Genomic DNA, 22,395 nt, shown 5'->3' on the forward strand with positions numbered 1-22,395 from the left:
TAGAACACCGATTACTTTCAGTTCACAAAACTAGAATGATAGCCCTGAAGATATAATGTTGATAGATCAGTAGGCTTTAGACATATGTCATGAGTTGGCGAATTTTATAACCAAAATTTATGTGTGGGGCTAATTCTGAGTAGCAGTGTAGTCTGGGGCTGATGGGACTTCATTCCTGACAGCTCTTTAGCAGCTGCAAATGGTGGGAGAACATGTATTGTCGGAGCCCCTCCAAGCTGCCCCGGAAGGAGGAGCAGCAGCAGCGGGAGCACCGTGTGGGAAAGGGACTCCTTATACTTGAATTTACAGGATCTGCCGTCATGGCCCATCTTTCATGGCTGATGTTGGAAATTTGTGTATCCGCTTTTGGTTTTACTTTGCTGCTTTCGATAGAGGATTAAGCATTTCTTAATTTTTTCTAAGAACCAATTTTGCCTTTTTAAATTTTCTTCCTTGTTTGTCTGTTACATGCCACCAACGTTTGCCTCTTCTCTTTATTTCCTTTGTTTTTACTTGTGTTTAATTTGCTTTTTATTTACCAGCTTCTCATCACAGAAATTTAGATCACTGATGTAAACCTTTTTCTTTTTTAATATAGGCATTGAAAGATGTCAAATTTCCTCTAATTACTCCTCCAGTTGCATCCCATAAATTTTAATGTCATTTCATGGTCATTTAGTTCAAAATGCTTTCTGGTTTCTCCTATGATTCCTTCTTTTATTTATTTAGAAGTATGTTATTACATTTCCAAGTTGGGGGGATTTTACTGATATTTTTGTTACTGATTTCTAATTCCATTGTGTTCAGACTTCAAACTTTTGAAATTTATTACGGCTTTTATTTGATGGCTTGGCATGTGGCCAGTGTTGATGAAAATCAATGTGCATTTGGACAGAATGTGAATTCTACAGTTTGGACTATAGCTTTGGGTAAATACCATGCAGATGTTGTATTTTCTTAGTGATTTCTTTTGCACTTGCTCTAACAATGATTGGGAGGAGAGTGTTTAAATCGACTGTGAGTGTGGATTTATTTCTGTTTTTTAGTTCTGTTTTTGTTTCAAGTATTTTGAAGCTTGTAAAGGTGTATCCTTTTTTATTATTATGTCTTCCTGATGAATTGACCCTTTTGTCTTTATGACATGTTATGCTTGATCTCTGATAAAAGATAGGCTATAGAGCGGTGCCTGGGTGGCTCAGTTGGTTGGGTGTCTGACTTTGGCTCAGGTTATGATCTCACAGTTTATGAGTTTGAGCCCTGCATTGGCTCATTCCAGCTCAGAGCTGGAAGCCTGCTTCGAATTCTGTGTCTCCCTCTTTCTCTCTGCCCCTCCCCTGCTCATGCTCCGTCTGTCTCTCTCTCAGAAGAGAAATAAGTATTAATTTTTTTGAAAAGATAGGCTATAGAAAGGAAATGTTATGAAAATAAATAAAAATAGGAGAAAAAGGAATCAGGAAGGAGGGGATGAGAGGCAGCCTGCAATTAAAAAAAAAAAAAAGATCATAGTAAGCTTCCTTAAGAAGACAACATTTGAGCAAAGACTTGAAGAAGTTAGTAGAGTGGTTATCCAGGCGAAGAATTTTCCAGGCAGGCGGTAGTGGCAAGTACAAATGTCCTGAGACAAATGTGCTGAGCATTTTCAAGGGAGAGCAGAAAGCCAGTGTGGCTTGGGAGGAATGAGCGGGGTGGGGTGGGGGTGGGGGAAGGGCAAAAGAGACAATGAGAGATGTTATGGGACACCAGATCAAGAGCCTTGAAGGTTTTGTGAGACTCTGGCTTTTTGTGAAATGGGGTGTCATTACATGGCTCCAAGTCTGACTTACTCCATGCTCTGACGTATTCTTACTGACATACAGATGTACAGATCATTTTGGCCACTGTGCTGGGTCTAAGGAAAAGAAGCAAGGTAACCTGTTTGCAGCCTATTGTAATGCCGGCAAAGGAAGGAGAAGATGGGCCAGGATATCAGCATGGGGACAATGAAGTGTAAGACAAAAGAAGGGATCAAGGGTAACTTCGAGTCTTTGGACTGAATAAATAACACTATCATCCCCATTGTACAAGTTGGAAACTAAGCCGTACCTCAATTCGTTAGTAACTCTCCAGAAAATGGGTACTGGGACAGTTAACATTTAGCGAGCCTTCTGTTAAGAGTAGCTGTTGTGTGGATGGAGCTAGAGAGTATAATGCTAAGCAAAATAAGTCAGTCAGAGAAAGACAAATACCATATGATTCACTCATATGCGGAATTTAAGAAACAAAACAGATGAGCATGAGGGAGGGTGAGGAGAGAGAGAGGCAAACCAGAAAGCAGACTATTAACTGTTGTAGAGAATAAATTGAGGGTTGCTGGGTTGCTAGGCTAGATGGCTGATGGACCCTTGTTAGAATGAGCACTGGGTGTTGTATGTAAGTGATGAATTCTTAAATTTTACTTCTGAAACTCATATTACACTGTTGGCTAACTGGAATTTAAATAAAAACTTGAAGAAAAAAAAATAGCTGTTGTGATGGCTGTGTCTGGGGCTCTCAGTCGGTAAAGGACACTGTGAGTCTCTGGTCAAACATGACATAAGCACTGCGAGGTATGCTTAAAATGAAACATTTAATGATGTGAGCAAAGCAAATTCCTTAGAAATTAAGTGAATTCTTTAGTTAGTAACAAAGATGCATGCTATTATTTGTAATGTTGCCTTAAAATCCATACAGATTATACTACTAAAAGGATAATGGACTTCATAAAGAGTCGATCTCGCTAATGTGTTGCAGAGAAGATACATCATGCACGATCCAGGTATATTCATGGGAAACTTCGTAAGTGAACATCATAAAATACATGTTGTTAATGTGAGAACATGAGATAAACATGCTATTCTAAGAAGGAGATGTTTTAAAATGTTAGAAAACAGTACATGTGAAATATAGGAAAATAGATAATACAGATAAACACGAGAAATATTATCATCAAATTTCTATCCCCCAACAATGATCACACTTAACATTTTAGGTTTTTTTAATTTTTTAAAATGTTTTTTATTTATTTCTGAGAGAGAGAGAGACAGCGTGAGCAGAGGAGGGTCAGAGAGAGAGGGAGACACAGAATCTGAGCCAGCTGTCAGCACAGAGCCCAATGAGGGGCTTGAACCCACAAACTGTGAGACCATGACCTAAGCCGAAGTCGGATGCTTGACGGACTGAGCCGCTCAGGCGCCTCAACATTTTAGTTTTTATATTTCTAGATTTTCCTATGCATATTTTTTTACCCAAATGATACTACACTGTAAATATTATTTTGTGAGTTACTTTCTCCAATTAATGATTTCTATTTTCTATTTCAGTACATTTTTGCTCTGCCTACCACCCAAGCCATATTAAATTTTATCCAGCTCTCAAAATGTTCTTTATAGTTTGTCCAGTGCAGTATCTTATCTAAGCCCACATATTACATCTGGTTGTTGTATGAGTGTCTTTTTAAACTAGTGATCCTTTTTTTGTGACACTGACTTACTGAAAAATCCAGACCAGATTTCTGTAAGAGTCATCTCCTGCCTCTGTCTGATTACTTCCTCATTTAGTCTTTTCCTGTATCCCTTGTTTTACCTGGAAACTGAAAGTTGAATTGAGTTAACCATTTTTGACTAGACTACATCTTAGATACTTTACTTATGAAACCTCTAATCCCTTTTCAAAACATATGATGACAGAAGATACAATTGACCAAAAATTATACATCAAGATAATTCAAATCTCTCATTTAGTTATCATACTCAATTCCATCTTTAAGAAATTCTTTACCTCAGCAACCAAGGAAAAGTGAAAGGTCAAGTTAAGTTTTATATCCTTTTCTTTTCTTTTTTTCTAGTGGAGGTGCACATGAGCACTGAAATGGTGAAACTGAAGAGCATCAGGAAAGAAAGAAGAAAAGTAAGAGACCTTGCCATTTATAAATTATATAATAGGTACCGTTAGAGTAATCGCACACATGAATTTATTTCATTATTTAAGATTTCAAAATATGAGAGTGACATTATTAAGAATGCCAGAATAAGGACCTTAAATATCTTCTTTTCCATAAGAAAAATGAAAATACCGGCAAATATTGTCAAAATAAACTTTTTTCAGGATTCAGGAGATTAACCAAAGACTTGCAACACTCCGGGGAACATTTATTCAAGAAGAGTGGCTGAATCTCAGTCAGAATAGCAAGCTTTGTAGCATTTTGGCCTACGCTAATCCCATCTTCCTATCCCAAGCCCATGGAAACCTTGAAAACCAACAGTTTTAATCCTCGTGAAAAACTGACAGCCTAGCTGCAATGGGGGTGGGGGGTCAGAATTGGTTTGGAGGTACTTCAAAGTCCTATTTGCAGAGAAATGTAATTATTTAACCTATCTGGCTGTTCCCTGGAAAACTCCACTTGCAATGCATATCTTTATTTGATCTGATTGAGAGATCACCCAGGTGAACAACCTTCATCCAGGGGCACCTTTTGGAAATAACCAGTGGTAGGCTTTGTTGCTATGTGAGGCAGTGACAATAGCTGGTGGAAACTGCAGTCTCATGAAAACATTTTAAAGGGAAGGCTATGGAATGCTACATTCATAAAAGGTTTTGCAGATATATTTTTGGGAATCTGTAAGTCTATGTGCACATGTAGGGCTGTATGCATACTCCATAAAGACCTGAGGCTGCCATAACCCTTACCTTTGACTTTGAGGCTTTACATAGAAGGCCAAATATTGAACTCATGTCCCAACACCCATATAGGGACCTTTGGAAAAGAGTGGACTTCTGAGGAAGAACCTAGATAGTAAATCAAGTCCACATGAGGAAATAAAGAGCACTAGAAAAAGTAAATATAAAAGATAGTATAAATGCAATTCTTGTTTGTAACTTTTTTTCATCCTAAAAGGCAAACGTATATGGTAATAAGTAGAAATCTGCGTTCATGGGCATACAATGTTTAAAGATAGGATTTATATAAAATATCAGCACAATGGAAAGGAAAAGAAAGGAGTTATATGGGAAGACAGTTTTTTATACTCTTGATATTAAGTTGGTATTAATCTGAATTAGACTATTATAATGTTAGTATTAGTTTCCTAGGGCTTTCATATCAAATCACCATGAACTGTGTGGCTTAAGACAGTAGGAATTTATTCTCTAATAGTTCTTCAGTCTAGAACATGTCAGGAGGGCCATGATCCCTTGAAGTTTACAGAGAAGAATGCTTCCTTGCCTCATCATAGCTTCTGGTGATTTTTAACAATCCTTGGAATTTCTTGCCTTGTGGTTGCGTCACTTTAAGACCATCCTCTGTCATCGCATGGTCTTCTTCCCTGTGTCTATCTCTGTGAGTCTTCTCTTCTTACAAAGGCACCAGTCATTGAATTTAGGGCCCGTCCCAGTCTAGTCTGACTTCATCTTAATTAAACTAATTGCATCTGCAAAGATTCTATTTTCTGAGATTCTGCATAGACATGAATGTCTGTGTAGACATTCATCCTAATGTTAATTGTAATCCCCAGGGTAACCTTTTTAGTTAGAAAAAAACCCTAAAAAAATAATAAAAGAGACCAAATAGAATAGAAATGGTACACTAAAAATGTTCACTGTAAACCAAGGCAGTAACGGAGGAATAGAGGAACATAAAAGATGTAAGACATTTACAAAACATACGGCATAAGCCTGATGTGGGGCTCAAACTCACAAATAGTGAGATCATGACCTGAGCTCAACTGACTGAGCCACCCAGATATCCCAAGCATCACAGTTCTAAATAAACAATGGATGAAAGCAGTCACAAAGACATTAGAGAATACTTTAAGATGAATAAAAAATGAAAACACAAAATACCAAAACATATGGGATGTAGCTCAAGCAGTGCTACAAAGAAGTTAATAGCTCTAAATGTCTACATTAAAAAAGAAGAAAAATCTCAAATTGATAACCTAATCTACCTTAAGAACCTGAAAAAAAAAGAGCAAACTAAAAGCAAACAAAAGGGGAAAATAATAAAGACGAGAGGGGAAATAAGTAAAATGTCAAATAGAAAAAATAGGAAATATCAACCAACCCAAAAGTTAGTTCTTTGAAAAGATCAAAAAAATTGACAAACCTTTAGTTAGACTGACCAAGTGAAAAAAAAGATGAGTCAAATTCCCAGGACAAGTAGAAAAATAACAACTGTTGACTGTAATTAAAAAATAGAGGGGGTGTCTGGGTGGCTCAGTTGGTTGAGCATCCAACCCTTGATTTCAGCTCAGGTCATGATCCCAGGGTCATGGGATCGAGTCCTACATTGGGCCTTGGCTGAGCATGGAGCCTGCTTAAGATTCTCTCTCTCTCTCTCTCTCTCTCTCTCTCTCTCTCTCTCNTCTCTCTCTCTCTCTCTTCCTCTCTCCCTCTCCCTCTGCCCCTCTCCCCTGCTCATGCACTCTCTCTCCTTCTAAAATGAAAAAAAGTAGAAAAATAACAGGTGTTGGCAAGGATGTGAAGATTGGAATCCTCATATACTGCTGATGAGAATGGAAAATGCTGAAGCCACCTTGCAAATAGTAAAATCTGTTTCAATTTTAATTTTGTAAAGTTCTTGATTTTAAAAGGTTAAAAAATAGAACTACTCTATGGCCCAATAATTCCACTCCTAGTACACACCTGAGAGACTTACAAACACATGGTTACACAAAAACTTGTACACAAATGTTCATGGGAACTTTATTTATATTTGCCAAAAATGGGATGAACACAAATGTCTGTCAGTGATAGATGGATAGACAAAATATGGTATATCCATACAATGAAATGTTATTTGGCAATAAAAAGGAATGAATTACTAACACATTCTATGACTTGGCTAAACCTTGAAATATTGTGTTATGTGAAAGAAGCCACACAAAAGGCCACATACTGCATTATTACATTTAAATTTTTTTTTAATGTTTTATTTATTTCTGAGAGACATTGATAGCGTGAGCAGAGGAGGGTCAGAGAGAGAGGGAGACACAGAAACTGAAACAGGCTCCAGACTCTGAGCTGGCTGTCAGCACAGAGCCGGATGCGGGGCTCGAACCCACGAACCGTGAGATCATGACCTGAGCCAAAGTCGGATGCTCAACCGACTGAGACACCCAGGTGCCCCTGCATTATTCCATTTTTTAAAAATTATTTTTTAAAACATTTTGTTAAGAATTTTTAAAGCTATACAATGGTAGTAAGAACATTCATAAACCAAATGTGGGGCGCCTGGGTGGCTTAGTCGGTTAAGCGTCCGACTTTCGCTTAGGTCATGATCTAACGGTTCGTGGGTTCGAGCCCCATGTCGGGCTCTGTGCTGACTGCCAGCTCAGAGCCTGGAGCCTATTTCAGAGTCTGTATCTCCCTCTCTGACCGTCTCCTGCTCACGCTCTCTCTCTCTTTCTCTCTCTCTCTCCTAGAAATAAATAAAAATATTAAAAAAAAACAAAACAAAACCAAATGTATCCATTACCCCTTTCAATAATTATCAACTCATGGCCAATTCTGTTTCACCTCTATCCCCAACTTCATTGCATATTACCTGGAAGCAAATCCCAGAGAGCAGACTTAAAACTATACATACAGTAAAACAAAACCTTGGTTTGCAAGCATAATTTATTCTGGAAACATGCTTGTAATCCAAAGCACTTCTGTATCAAAGCTAATTTCCTCGTAAGAAATAATGGAAACTCAGACGATATGTTCCACATCCCCAAAATATTCATATAAAAATTATTACAATACTGTAATACTGTAATATAACACAAAATAATAAAGAAAATATAAAATATAAAGAAAAAGAAACCAATTAACCTGTACTTACCTTTGAAAACCTTCATGGCTGGTGTGAGGGAGACAAGAGAGTGGAAGGTTATTGTATAGGACAACTTTCAGTATCACTAACAAATGTTGACTACAGTACAGCATTAATAAACTCCTATCATATACTGTATTTAATGTAAGTGGCAATAAAGCAGCAGAGGAAAGGGTCTATATCTGCAGGCAGCCTGGCCTAGAATGAAGCAAAGCACTCCTAAGCTTACTCTTGTATAGAAAAGCAAAGGACTGTCCTTAGGTGCTTAGAAGACAAAAAATACACTAGTTCCAGTTGTGGGCACTTTCTAATGTTCTGAAAAATCACTGATTTCTGCGAAATACCAGGGCCTGAGATCAAGCATCTGAGCATGGGAGATGATCAGCCACAATCCCAGAGAGAGACAGAGAGAGAGAGAGAGAGAGAGGGAGGGAGAGAGAAGAACCATTGGCTCAGTTGTGCGTGATCACATGACATTTGGTGACACATACTACTTGTATTGCAAGACATCGCTTGTTTATCAAGTTAAAATTTATTAGAAATGTTTGCTTGTCTTGTGGAACACTCAAAGAACAAGTTACCCATAATCCAAGGTTTTACTGAATTGCATTATTCCATCTATATGAAATATCCAGAATAGGCAAATCCAGAGAGAAGGAAAGTTTATTAGTGCTTTCTGAGGGCTGAAATAAAAATGGGTGTGGGAAATTACTATTTATGGGCATGGGGTTTTAGGGATGGTGAAAATATTTTGCCCAACTGAGCCTCCAGGCGCCCACTTTGTGAATGTACTATAAAGCAGTGAACTTTACATTTTAAAAGAATGAGTTCTGGGGCACCTGGGTGGCTCAGTCAGTTAAGCGACTGACTTCAGCCAGGTCATGATCTCATGGCTTATGGGTTCGAGCCCTGCATCGGGCTCTGTGCTGACAGTTGAGAGCCTGGAGTCTGCTTCAGATTCTGTGTCTCCCCCTTTCTCTCTGCCCCTCCCCCACTCACCTTCAGTCTGTCTCTCTCTCAAAAAATGAAAAAAACATTTAAAAAATTAAAAAAAAGAATGAGTTCTATGGCATACATTACATATACCTCTCAATTTAAAATAACCTTAAGAGAATTTTGAAAATTTTACCTGTGCCTTGTTTTGTCTGCTTTTAATTTGATTGTCAACATGGTGGTTACAAACAGAAATGTTGGGAGCATTAATCTCATTTGTGTGCTATAGGGTAGATCTACCACTTATAATTTCCTCATTTATCTTTGCTTTCATCTGCATTAAAAATTTATCCATGTATAAAATTAAAAATAAAACAAAACTGATTACAACATCACAACTCATAAGCACTTTCAATAATTCATTAATCCTGTAAACGGCTCAGTAGCCGATAGCCACCCAGTAATGAGTGTGGCACAGAAATAGACTTGGGTTACTTACCATTCTCTTCATGTAAACTCCAACATCCTCTCCTTTCTTGCTCACTCAAGCAAACATTTCTGGGAAGCCAGTGAGCAGAAATGATGTTTGTACAGGGATGAACTTTAAACAATGTGTTGCTGTCAAAATTTGAATCTTTGACGCTAATGGCAAATTAGTCATCAGAGATGCTGGAGCTGAGAACTTGAGAACAATGCAAGTCTTAGGTCAGTGAAATATATACCTCCTAAAATTACCTCCTAAAAGCAGTTTCGCTGTATTGGATTATTGTATTCGTATTGTCACTCTACCATTATTCATCTCTGCTTTACCTTTAATCAATGCTTTCTTGGAGTTGCAATCGCCACCTTGGGAAGGTAAAGGTAAGCTGTAGGAAGTCTTGAGCATGCAGCTCATTGTTCTCAGTGAATGCTTCCAGGGTACTGATAAGACTGAATGCTAAAAAAGTATTTTTCTAGACAAAACACAATAGGGAGCATGGAGCCACCCAGCCACTCTGCATTCCTGAACTGTCTGGAGCATCCCCATCTCTTCCTTCTCGGCAGGGAAACTTGCTTCTCACGTCACAGAAAACAGAAGACTCAATAAGACCATCCAGCATTTTCCTACCCACATTTATTCCAATTTTTTCTGCATATCTACTCATCTTTACTCCTCTTCCCTTTTTTTCTCCTTAAAATACTTCTTCCTACTTGATCACAGAGCTAATCCCCTGAAGCTTGTGACTGAGATTCTATCTTTCTCTCCTAACCCTCAGTGGAAGTGGACTCCATCAATCAGCATGTATTACCCTGTACATTCAAATTCTATCTCCATCCTAACTTCCCCTCAGCGTGTAAATATGATTATCTTCTCCATTTTATTTTAAGTAGGAAACTTCCACGTGTGCTTCACTGCCATCCTCACTTCCCTCCCTCCCATCCTATCTCAGCTCCTCATGTCAAGCCTCTTGAAAGAGCAGTTTGGTCTCACTCTGTATCAGCTCACATTTATTCATTAGCCACCTTGAGCAATTTGATTTCCCTTCAACAATGGCAATGAAATCATTCTCAGCAAAAACCTTTGAATTTCCAATTCCGTTAGGATATTTTTCTGTTCTTATCTTACTCAAACTCTCTGTGGCACTTGAAACTCTTGCTCCTATATCTTTCCTTAGACTATGTCCTCTTACTTTTCCTTGTATTGATTTTAGCTGCTCTTAGCTGGGCTTCTTAAGGGCATGGACCACATCTTAGTTGTTTTCCCATTACCAAACTCAGTGCATCAGACACAGCAGACACACAAATATTTGTCAACTGAATGAATAAATGCTCCTTCTGAGTCTCAAGGCTCTTCTCTTACTACCAGAGCACACCAGAGCTTCATCCTTGGTCCTCTTTTTCACTCATTCTGACCGTTTAACGGATAAGCCCATTTACTTTTCACCTCAGGCACACCAGATTTGGTGACCTCCAAATCTAAACCTCTTCTACTAAAATCCATGGTGATTGACCCAATTGTCTTCCAGTTAACATCTCCTGGATGGCCTACAAGTACCACCATTCAATATGGACAAATCCTACTTCATCTCTTCTGCCAAAATCACTCCTTTATATCCATAAGTGTTTTTATTAGTTGTTAGCAACATAGATGCTCAGGTCAGACTACTTCTGTTTCATTTACTTGCTCCCTAGGTGGAGGTGCTTTAGTTACTTTAGTTCTCAAAGTAAAACATTCAGGAAACAGACAAAACTTTTTCTTACCAATAGACTGCCTTTTTATAGCATAACCTAGATGGGGTCTCTGAATCTTTTCTTTGCCAAAGCCTAAGATTCTCTCTTTGATTATTCTAGTCGGGATGAATTAGAGCCTGAAGGAATCAGTGGGAAAGTGGTATGTGTATGTGTGTGTGTGTGTGTGTGTGTGTGTGTGTGTGTGTATGTGTGTGCATGTGTGTGTATGAGCCCCATTACGTGAAAAAATTTGATAAGATAAAAGAGAGAAAACATTCCATTTTGAAACATATATAACATAAATATTTTTAAAAATCTTTTTATTTATCTAGAGACACAGATAGATATTGAGCATCAGAAAATGTTTAAATTTATTAAGCACAAATGTAGTAAGTTTATGTTACAATCACATTGCTAGCTCCTGATAATTGACAGTTGCTAATAATTTCATTTTCTACAACATATTCAGCTTCATGTCATTAACCTATCTGCTTGTCTAAAATTGCCTTAGATATTGATTATAATTTTTTTAATGTTTACCTATTTTTGAGAGAAAAAGAGACAGAGAGCAAGTGGGGGAGGGGCAGCGAGAGGGAGACACAGAATCTGAAGCAGGTTCCAGGTTACGAGCTGTCTGCACAGAGTCTGATGTGGAGCTCGAACTCATGAGCCATGAGATCATGACCTGAGCCCAAGTTAGACGCCTAACCCACTGAGCCACCCAGGCATCCCACCTTAGATATTGATTATAAATAATCACTGGTTTAATACTAATATATCCCAAGTTTTACCGTTTACTTCTTTAAGTAAAAAGTAAATTTGTTCACAGTTTATAGATTTGTACAAGGAACAGTTCAAATATATCATTGGTTTTAGAATATTTTACTAGTTACAACATTTTTATCGGTAGTTTTTTTGCTTTGATACTAAACTATCAAAGTGTTAAAAATGAAAAGATTTGTAATTATTTGAACACATTAATGTGAAATATATTTATAATAATGTGGTTTACATAATTAGGAAGTCAAGATTAATGAAGATCAAAATTAGTCTTATGACATTAAGTGCTGGGAATCAGTATCTGTTCATTGTTCTGGGAGGTAGGCAGGGTAGGTACTGTGCTACTGTCATTGTCCTTATTTTAAAGATGATACAACTGAATCAACATGACAGAAGGTGAGAGTTCTTTAGTAGGAACTCTCATGAGTAGGCAGTATCCCACAAAGTACTTCAATATCTATTCAGCCATCTTCTGGCTTTCAATTTTGCTATGAGAAAGCAGCTGTCAGTCTAGTTATCTTTCCTCTGTACATTACCTTTTTTTCTCTGCCTGCTTTTAAGATACACTCTTTGTCCCTGGTATTCTTTGTTTTCATTATGATAGATATGGGTATAGATTATTTACTTATCCTATTTGGGATTCATCATAATTCTTGTTTCTGAAAATTTGTATCTCTCTGGAAGATGTACTGTAAATGGTATCAAAGACATGTGAACAGTAAACAGAAGGAGATGAGAGAAAGAGAGAGATTTAGCCGGTTTGTTTCAAGATGAGAGAAATAGTAACATAAATGTTACTGATGTATATGATCTAGTAAAGAAAGAAAAAATTGATGACACCATGGGAAGGGGCTGTTGTTATGCCCTTGAGGAGATGAGAGGGGCTGAGATCATGCAGAGTTGGAGTTAGCCTTAGACAGGCTGACTGGCATGTACTCTGAGAAAGGGAGGGCAGAGTGTACGGGTCCACATATGTTTTGTTGGGCAGAAGAGGGAAAGGCAAGAGCTTGTAGTTCTTTTTTGATTATTTCTATATTTTCAATTAAAATTTCTTCAAATTGGCTTTTCTTTCTTTTATTATTTTAATTTTTTAATGTTTTATTTATTTCTGAGAGAGAGAGAGAGAGACAGCGTGAGTAGGGGAGGGTCAGAGAGAGAGGGAGACACAGAATCTGAAACAGGCTCCAGGCTCTGAGCTGGCTGTCAGCACAGAGCCCGATGCAGGGCTCGAACCCACGAACCGCAGAATCACGACCTGAGCTGAAGTTGGATGCTTAACCAACTGAGCCACCCAGGTGCCCCTCAAATTGGGTTTTCATGTGTTGCTATATAAATCAACATGAAAGAGCAATTTGTGTCAGAAGTCTGTAGGGAGTTTAGAAAAACGGTACTTGTCTAGAGCAGTGGTCCTCAATCAAGGGTGCGATTACACCCTAGGGACCATTTAGTAACATGGGGAGATGTTTTGGTCTGCGCTGCAGAGGTGCTACTGGCATCTAGTGGGCAGAGGCCACAGACGCTGTTATACATTCTACAATGCACAGAAAAGCCTCACAAAGTAAAGAATTATGTGGCCCCAAATGTCGGTAGTGTCACGGCTGACCAGCCCTGATGGAGAGCTGTGGTGAGCAAGTTTGTTTATTTGTTTGTTTTTGTCAAGGGGAAGATAGTAAGCATTTTAGGCTTGGAGGCATTTTATTTTCTGTTGCACCTTCAACTCTGCCATTGGAGTGTGAAAGTAACCAAAGACAATACACAAATGAGTGAGCCTTTCTGCTTTCCAATAAACATCATTTACAAAAAACGAGTGGCCGATTGACTAGTTTCCTGACCCATGATCTAGCAGTATCCTTTACATTGTCTGCAAACACCTAAAAAATAGAAGCAGAGTTTGAACTAATCATAGGTGGCAATCGTGATTAAAGCCTCTGCATTCCTGATGAATACTGGTGCTTTGATATGTTGGCTATGTACTTGGTTGGTGCTGAGGGAATATTTTAAATCCAGACAAATAATTGTAAATAAGTCAGTGAGTCACCTGTTTTTTAATTTTAAACTTTAAATATCTTCCTATCATTATTTCCCCTGAGATGATCTAGTAGCCACTGCTCCTATCCACTCCTTGTGATCATGCAAGCACATGAGCACAAACACACACACACACACACACTACATTGAAAGGTAATTATTACTGACCTCATTACTCATCTAACGGTTTATTTTTCTTCTAATATTATTAATCAGCACTCACACATACTAAATAGATACAGTTTTTCATTTTATTGAAAAAGACTCACTAATTCTCTTTAGGATTTGTCAATCCCAAACTTAATAATATTATAGTTTAACCAAATCTTTAAGTCATTCAAAATCAAACCTTCACTGATCAGACATTGAAATGATATTCCTTACAGAACTATACAATTAAATTTACTTTATTACTTTACGATTTTCAGAAATCAAGAAAAATGCTACCATTCATCTATTTTTAAAGTGGCTTAAGTTTCTTAGAAATCTATCTTTCTTGATTTTGAGACATTAAGTAATATTGTCCAGAGTTTTCTTCATATGCTATTTTTAGCCTTGCTAGCAATAAGAGAATCATATCTAGACTGTGAGTAGAAAAGTTATCTTGGCATTTTTAATATTTTCCACTGAAGATGTGGCTCATATTATGTTTAGGAACTTGTATGTAATTTGATGATTGAAAACATTTTTCCTCATACCATACTAATTAATTTTATATTTATTCTCAGCAAGGCTGAAGTTCACAATACATATAGACCTTTAGAGTATGACTTTTTTTCTAATAAAGGATCACTTTTAATGTACGGTGAAGCCAGAAACATAGCTAACATGGCTCAGGCATTTCAAAAGAATTTGCTAGAAGTTAAAAACTAAGATAAATAAAAGAGAGTAGGCCAGAGGGTAAGAGGATTAAGAGGAAAATAGTGATTCACTTATGAAATTAGGTGGAAGACTGAAATAGAAAACAAAAGAATTCCTATGCGTAATGGCCAATGAAAACAAGGAGAAAGAATACTTAAAATTTTTTAAATTTTTTAATATAATTTATTGTCAAGTTGGCTTATATACAACACACAGTGCTCATCCCACCAAATGCCCTCCTCAATGCCCATTACCCACTTTTCTCCTCTCCTCCACACCGCCATCAACCCTCAGTTTGTTTTCTGTATTTAAGAGTCCCTTATGGTTTGTCTCCCTCCCCTTTCGATTCCTGCATGGTCTTCTGTTAAGTATCTCATGATCCACATATGAGTGAAAACATATGATGTCTGTCTTTCTCTGACTGACTTATTTCACTTCCAGTTTCATCCACATTGCTGCAAATGGCATGATTTTATTTGAGAAAGAATACTTTTAAAGCTTCTACTTTCAGTGCATCTTGAAAAGGTGAGGTTGCACAGGAGCAAAGATTTCCAAGATTTCCAAAGATTTCAAGTTTTATGCTTCAGAATGATATCATACTCACACAAAATGGGTTAAAAACTTCTCCACTAAAGTGAGCTTTTATTATAGCAAATATTGGATAGATTTGAGAGGCAACCAGAAAATATCTTCCCTCTGTGAATTTGGGGGTTAAATTCCTCCTATTTGATTACCTACACTGTCACACTAATTAATATATATTTTCCCCAAATTTACAATGTTTATATTGATTCTCCAAGGATGTGAACTTCAACATTTTGAAAAAATGGTATCTACTTTTTTCTATTTCTTCGATTAAGTCAACATCTTTAGTGTTAAAATATTAATAATTACTTTGCTTTCATTTAGAAATACATTTTTGGGGTGCCTGGGTGGCTCAGTTGGTTAAGTGTCTGACTTTGGCTCAGGTTAAGAGCTCGTGGTTCAGCAGCTCGAGCCCCACATCGGGCTCTGTGCTGACAACTCAGAGCCTAGAGCCTGCTTTGGATTCTGTGTCTTCTTCTCTCTCTNGAGCTGGCGCGAGGGGACCTGGTGTGCAGGTATTGGCAAGTACGGTCTCTCTATGCACCGAGGGGAGGTTTTTCTCCCCCGTGCGGAGGTTTTTCTGTTTCGGACTCTCTCCTTTTCCCATTTCACTCCCCATAGAGGGTAGAGGGGGATCGTCTCCCACCCTGGAGTCTCCGATCCCGGCCCGATTTTATCTTCCCCGGTTCGCACTCACGTTAGAAGGCTCTCTCAGTGGATTCTGCGTCCTTTTTCTCCCAATCTCTCAGGTTTTATAAGGTTTCCAATGGCTTCAGATCTTTTCTGTGTGATGTATGGGCGCGAGTGCAAGTACGGAGCTCCTTACTTCTCCGCCATCTTGCCCCCTCTCTTCCAATTCACACTAGAATTAACTCATTTTGGGGATAAAGAAGTAAAAATATTTATACATCATTTTCTGTTAATTTTTGTGGGAGATCTGCAGTGAACATGATGTAGGGCAGATACACAGCCAGCCCAAGAAGGACTCGTGATATGAGTGACGCATAAACTCCGGTCATGGGTATTTTGAGGACATTTGTTACCAAAGCATTACCTAATCCTGACTGAACACCTACTGTCTCAGCCTTTCCCAAAAGGCTGCTTGAAGGGAATGTAGACAAAGGGAAAACAATAGATTGGAAGTTAGGAGGAGAGATTGCTCTCCAGTCAAGGGTGTGTGCCTGTTGTCTCCTGGCTGGGGAGATAAGGAACAACATCAAGATCAATACCAATTTACTATGAGGTGCTTGGGGGTGAGGGTGTTGTTCACCTGGAAGGTAAAGTCACAGTTATTGAGAATGATACACCTTCAACTCCTGAGTATAGAGAACATTGTATTTTATTGCAAAGTGTCAAAGGTACTTTACTTTTTTTTTTTTTTTGGATGTGTTAACTTGGAAAGACAGTAGTGTAATAAATTTCTCTACTCTGAAAAGTTTTAAGATGAGTCTTGAACATAACCTAGAACAGCACAACTTCTTGTAATATCTCAAGAGATGGAGTGGGTTTAAAATGCTGATGATATATGGAACTATTATCTTGAAAGAGTAGTAGAAGATTTTTCTAAAAAGCTCAATAATTCTATTGTTCATAAAACCAAAATATCACTAATATAGTTATTTTCTTAAAGAAAATTACTTTTACCAGTCCTGGATTGTGAATGTTCTGGTGGATGTATCATTGACACTTGAGGTTACCACATGGAGGGAAGAGGAAGAGCGTGGAAACAAGGGGAAGTGTGTCTCTCTGATAATCCTTTATGTTTTAGAAATTTAGATTTGTAGATAAAAGCAAATGAGAAACTTAAAAATGTTTTTGTAAGAGTCTCAGTTTCCTCATACATCAAACAAAGTGGCTGAAAGGGTTCCTTCTGGCGCTTAAAACCCTGCAGTTTCAAATACAATTGTTCTTTCTTTGAATTTTCTAACTCAGGGCAATATGGTAAACAGACTATATTAAACTGACTATTAAAAGCATTAATCTGGTGAAAAAACTTATGTTTTCATTTATTCTATGGATGAATTTCTAAATTGATCATAGAATCAATTGCTACCGTACCCTGGGACATACACACTTAATGAAACCACAGTATTTTTTTCCAGGTGAATTTACTGGCCCTGCAGTGACTATGTCAGAGCTGGACATTTATTAAAAATTAAAGACTCTGGAAAACCAATCCTTTCCTCAAAGTGATAGTAAATCACACTTTCTCAAAAGAATGTTACTGAATCCCAAAGATATGTACTTAAAAAAAGCAATTTCATGTACCTAATTTAATACTTCAAAAGTTTGATAACTAAATGAGATGATTAAATATATATTAGCCTTGCCATGATTAATACTGTTTGCCTGTAAGCTGTGGGTGGTGCACTCACACACTCACTGCCAAAGGTAATACAAATAGGTTGTAACAATGGACAATATACTAATTTTTGCTATTATGAAATAGCATGATTGAACTCATTCCTTCATATTGAACTAAAGTGTATGACATAGTTCATCTCTTGATTTTAAATAAGTTTGACATTCTCTTTGGATGGTAACTATTCAAAATATCTACTTTTCTCTATTTTCCATCTTTTTATTATAGGACTACCATAATATGCTTGTTTCTTTATTTATTGTTTTTATTAAAAATTGTGAAACATATATGTGAGAGCATATAACTAGTCTAACATGTAATTTATTAATACATAACATGTTTGTTATATAGTTATCTTAGAAAAACGATTGCTGGGGTTCTTATCCTCTGTAAACCTAAAAACTCAAATGACTGAAAAAGGCCCACAGCTGGTCTAATAGTTGACTTGCTGTGTTTGATAACGGTTTTATTGAGATATTATTCATAAAAATAATCTATTTAAAGTGTACAATTCAATTGTTTTTAGTATATTCACAGATTCAAGCAGCAGTGACCACAATCACTTTTAGAATATTATAAGATTTATTTTTAAGCAATCTCTACAGTTAACATGGGGCTTGAACTCACACCCCAAAATGAAGAGTCACATGCGCCATGGACTGAGCCAGCCAGCCGCCCCAGTTTTAGAATATCCTGACACTCCCTCTCCCAAACTCCATACCTTTTACCATCACTCTTCATTTGTCCTTATTCCTCCTATTTCTTCCAATCTGAGAGAACCTCTAATCTCCCTTCGGTCTCTGTAGAACTTGCCTGTGTTATGGACATTACATATAAATGGAATCATACAATATATGGTCTTTTATGACCAGCCCTTTGACTTAGCATAATATTTTCAAAGTCAGGCCAAGTTATAACGTACATCAGTACTTCATTCCTTTTTATGACCAAATTATATTCCATTGCGTAGATATAGCACGTTTTGTTGATCTGGTCGTCGCTTAATAGACATTTGGGTTGTTTTCAATTTTTGGCTATTAGTAATAATTTTGCTATGCACATTCATTTACATGAATTCAGATTTTTGAATGAACGTACGTTTTCATATGTTTCAAGGAGTGGAATTGTTAGATCATATGGTAGCATGATGTTTAACCTTTGGAGGAGCTGTCAAATTGTTTTCCAAAGTAGCTGCACTATTTTACATTTGGGTTGACAATAAATGAAGTTTCCAGTATCTCCACATCCTTGCTACTTTGTTTTTAATGCTATCATAAGGACTAACAACCAAAAACTTTTGGAGTGCGTGGATAAACAGCAACTTGGCCCCACTTTCAGGGAGACTTTGTGGGTGTAGTGGAGACCCGGAGTGTCCGGAGTTTAAGCCCATCCAAGGGGGGTAGGCAGTCCTTATTCAGCCCCAGCCCATTGTGCCTTGGAGGCTGGGGCCCCTTCTTGCCAAATCTTTTTTTTTTTTCCATAGAAGATAAAAATTTGGATATTCCTATGAAATTTTCCAATATTTATATTTTGGCAACAAACAACATAAAAGTTCATGTATGTCTGTCAGGTATGGTCTGCTGTTTTGCCTCTTCTGTTAGAGAGGCTTCTAAGGTCACAGACCAATGACGTTGCAACAACCATGTTACTTCCCTCAGAGGGAACAACAGCTGCTGCTGTTATAATTTGTCCACCTGGAGGAGCTCTTTCCTGCCCTTATCTCTTTCTCCCCACCCCAGGGTGACTTTGGAAATTGTGCAAGTCCTTTTTCTGTTTAGAGGCATAGAGAACGCCACCTCACTCCATTTGGTCACATTTCTACCTGAAATTGAAAGGAAATGTGCCAAGTCAGGTTAAGAAAACTGTTTCATAGTAGCAGTCTCTGGCCTCTTAAGCAAGGAAGCATTAGAATTTTTGTTTCCTGTTTCATTCATCTCTTGCAGTTCCCTGAGCTGCAGAAGGGCTGTGGAATTTGCGGTGAAGTTCCTGCAGAACTAAGTCTTGGTGGAGAGTGCAGAATCTCCCACATGGCAGACCCCAAAGACAGAAGATATCTGCATAGTGAATGTATATAAAATCTTAAATGACTGTTTTAAATCTAGTTAGAAGCATCTGTATTTGTCCAAACTGATGCATGTAATCTGCTTACAGCTGTAATTTTACTAAGGATCTGTCCCAATGAGTAAAAATATTGAGTTTGCCAACTGTATCTAAACAGCTGTCAATTGTTTGTTTGTTTGTTTTTACACCATTGGAGTCAGGCTTTTAGCTTATATATGCCTTTATGAGAACTAGAAAAATTCCCTGCCTGGAGAAGGAAATAGTGAAATGTGTTACCCCTGAGCAATCACAGCTTTCAAGGGTTTATACTTAGGTTTGACCTGCAGCACGAAGCTTACGTAGGAGCAGATATTTTATGGGAGGAAAAAGGCACCCAGAACAAAAGGCTTTGCAAGTGGAGCAGGAATGGCATTTCAGCAGCCTCCTTGTTCATCCCTTCAGCCCCATGCTTCTGTGCAGTATACGAGCTGCACAACCAGGTGCTGAATTCAGGTGCTGAACTCCTGCCTGGAGAGGCTACTGGGTCTGGCATTTCTGCGTGCAGTTCCTGGGTCTGGCACTGATGAGCTCTGTAAGGCCTTAGGCAAATCAGTTAACATTCTAACAGTTTGTGTTCTTCTTCTGGATAATGGAGATCCGGACCACATCATGGAAATGTGGACAGCATTAAATAAGGCATGTTTGGCCCTCAGCACAGTGCCTAGCTCATGATAGACAGAGCTCAATAATCCAGATGTTATTGTTATTATTGTCATACATTGTTAAGAAAAAGTATCCAAAACCTAGAACTGAGGTGTAAGGGTGACTGCCTGTCCTGTAAGCTGGGGCAGTATGCTCCAGGTCCATTCTAGAGTTACTTCATTCTCTACAAGATTATTTGTGCCTGGTTTATGTTACTATTTACTATTGGTTAAGACCCTCCCCCTAAAATTATAAATTCAATGTAGATTTTTAAAAAAAATTTTCTTTATTTCTGAGAGAGAGAGAGAGACAGACAACATGAGCAGGGGAGGGTCAGAGAGAGGGAGACACAGAATCTGAAACAGGCTCCAGGCTTTGAGCTGGCTGTCAGCACAGAGCCCGACGCGGGGCTCGAACCCATGAACTGTGAGAGCGTGACCTGAGCCGAAGTCGGACACTTAACCGACTGAGCCACCCAGGCACCCCTCAATGTTGTAGATGTTTATCTGTTTGAGATGCAAGTGATTTCTGTGTGGTAGGACAGACAAACCCAAAGGTCACAGTTTTATTGCCCAGTAGTAAATTAGTCCATTTTGTATCTAATCTAGTAATCTTCTGGGAGTCTTTCAGAGTCTGTATGCATTAGATCTTGAATTGTTTTTGAACCATCTTTACCATCCTGCTGGGTCCCTCATTAATTTATATGACAGTCATTTTGGAAAATTAGACTTCGACAATGTCCATAGTTCATGCTTGGACTATTTATATTTTTGGATAAGTGGCTAGTTCCACTAATGAAAGTATGATTGCACCACTTCCTCCTCAACTATTTCTGCATTTCTATGGAATCCCTGAGTTCCTAGTAAGACTAGAGATTTGGAGGGAAGCCCAAAGGGTCTTTACTCAGCTCCTGCTTTACCCTTCCTTTACTACTGAAGGTCAAGGGGGTTTCACTTCAGGCCACTCCTTTCCAGTAACCACCAACTCTTGACTTTTCTCTCGGGGATTCTCATCTTTGTCCAGTCGATGGTGAAGTAAAGTGATGTTTTCAAACCAATCTTCTGCTTGTCCTCCTCTTTCCCTATGTCAGAGATAAGCACCCTAAAGACTTTTATTTTTAAGATACCTTTACTTTTTTAAAAAACGTTTATTTTGTTAAAAAATTTTTAAACATTTTAATTTATTTTTGAGAGATAGAGAGAGACAGAACGTGAGCAGGGGAGGGGCAGAGAGAGGGAGAGGTACAGAATCCCAAGCAGGATCCAGGCTTTGAGATGTCAACACAGAGGCAGACGTGGGGCTCAAACTCATGAACTCATGAGATCATGACCTGAGACAAAGTTAGACGCTTAACTGAGTCACCTGGGGACCCCAAGACTGTTGAAATTCTTAAAAAGTACTTGTCACATTTGCCGGCCGCCCTTCCCATCCCCACCGTTCCTCTCCTCCCCCACCTCAGTCTCCATTTCCCATTTAAGTATAAACGAACGAGTTCTGCTTTCAGTTAACCTCTTTCCCTTTTCTCAAACTCTTTGAAAATCCCCTTGGGAGTTTCAAATCATCGCTTCCAGCCACCACTCTCTTATTCCTAGGGGTTGAGTTATCAAGCCCCCCAACTCTTTTTGAGAAATGTGTTAACTGGGCTGCCATTCAAATTACCACAGACCTGAGAGGATCTTTTTACATCTGAAGGAAGCTCTAAGCTGATGTCTCTAACCTCAAGGTCCAGCCACCCGACCTGACTCTCTTCTTTCCCTAGGAAAAGTCAGCGGAGGTCATTACAGGACAGAACCCACGCTTGGCTGACCTGTTGAGAAGAGTTTCTCAGTTGAGAAGTCTGGAGATGGGTGTGGGTTTTATAATGCTGACAGCAGGTGGGAGTATATCAGGGAAGGGGTAGGTCAATGTCTTTTGAAAAGGCATATGCTTCCTTGTAATTTTATACTTGGACCATTAAAAAAATTTTCTATAGCATAAATTACAGAGAAATGCATGACTAAACTGATGTTGGTAATACACTAAAAATGCAGTACTTGTCTGTGGTGGAATGGGTGGGAAGTGG

The 22,395-nt window shown here is 38.3% G+C and overlaps 1 protein-coding gene and 1 pseudogene across 1 annotated transcript in view; both read left to right on the forward strand.

Annotated features, from left to right (window-relative positions):
- The first annotated feature begins 212 nt into the window (after positions 1 to 212).
- LOC144241577 (ADP/ATP translocase 3-like) overlaps positions 213 to 22,395 on the forward strand; it is a 44,936-nt pseudogene continuing 22,753 nt past the window's right edge.
- The window catches only part of EPM2A (EPM2A glucan phosphatase, laforin), a 114,642-nt gene continuing 107,968 nt past the window's right edge, over positions 15,722 to 22,395 (forward strand). Inside the window, exon 1 of the mRNA XM_077776106.1 lies at positions 15,722 to 15,744. The gene's annotated coding sequence lies outside the window, so the exon portion shown is untranslated. The remainder of the gene's footprint in view (positions 15,745 to 22,395) is intronic.

This window comes from Crocuta crocuta, unplaced genomic scaffold (genome assembly GCF_008692635.1).
Source record: "Crocuta crocuta isolate KB4526 unplaced genomic scaffold, BGI_CrCroc_1.0 scaffold25, whole genome shotgun sequence".
Classification (NCBI taxonomy): domain Eukaryota; kingdom Metazoa; phylum Chordata; class Mammalia; order Carnivora; family Hyaenidae; genus Crocuta; species Crocuta crocuta.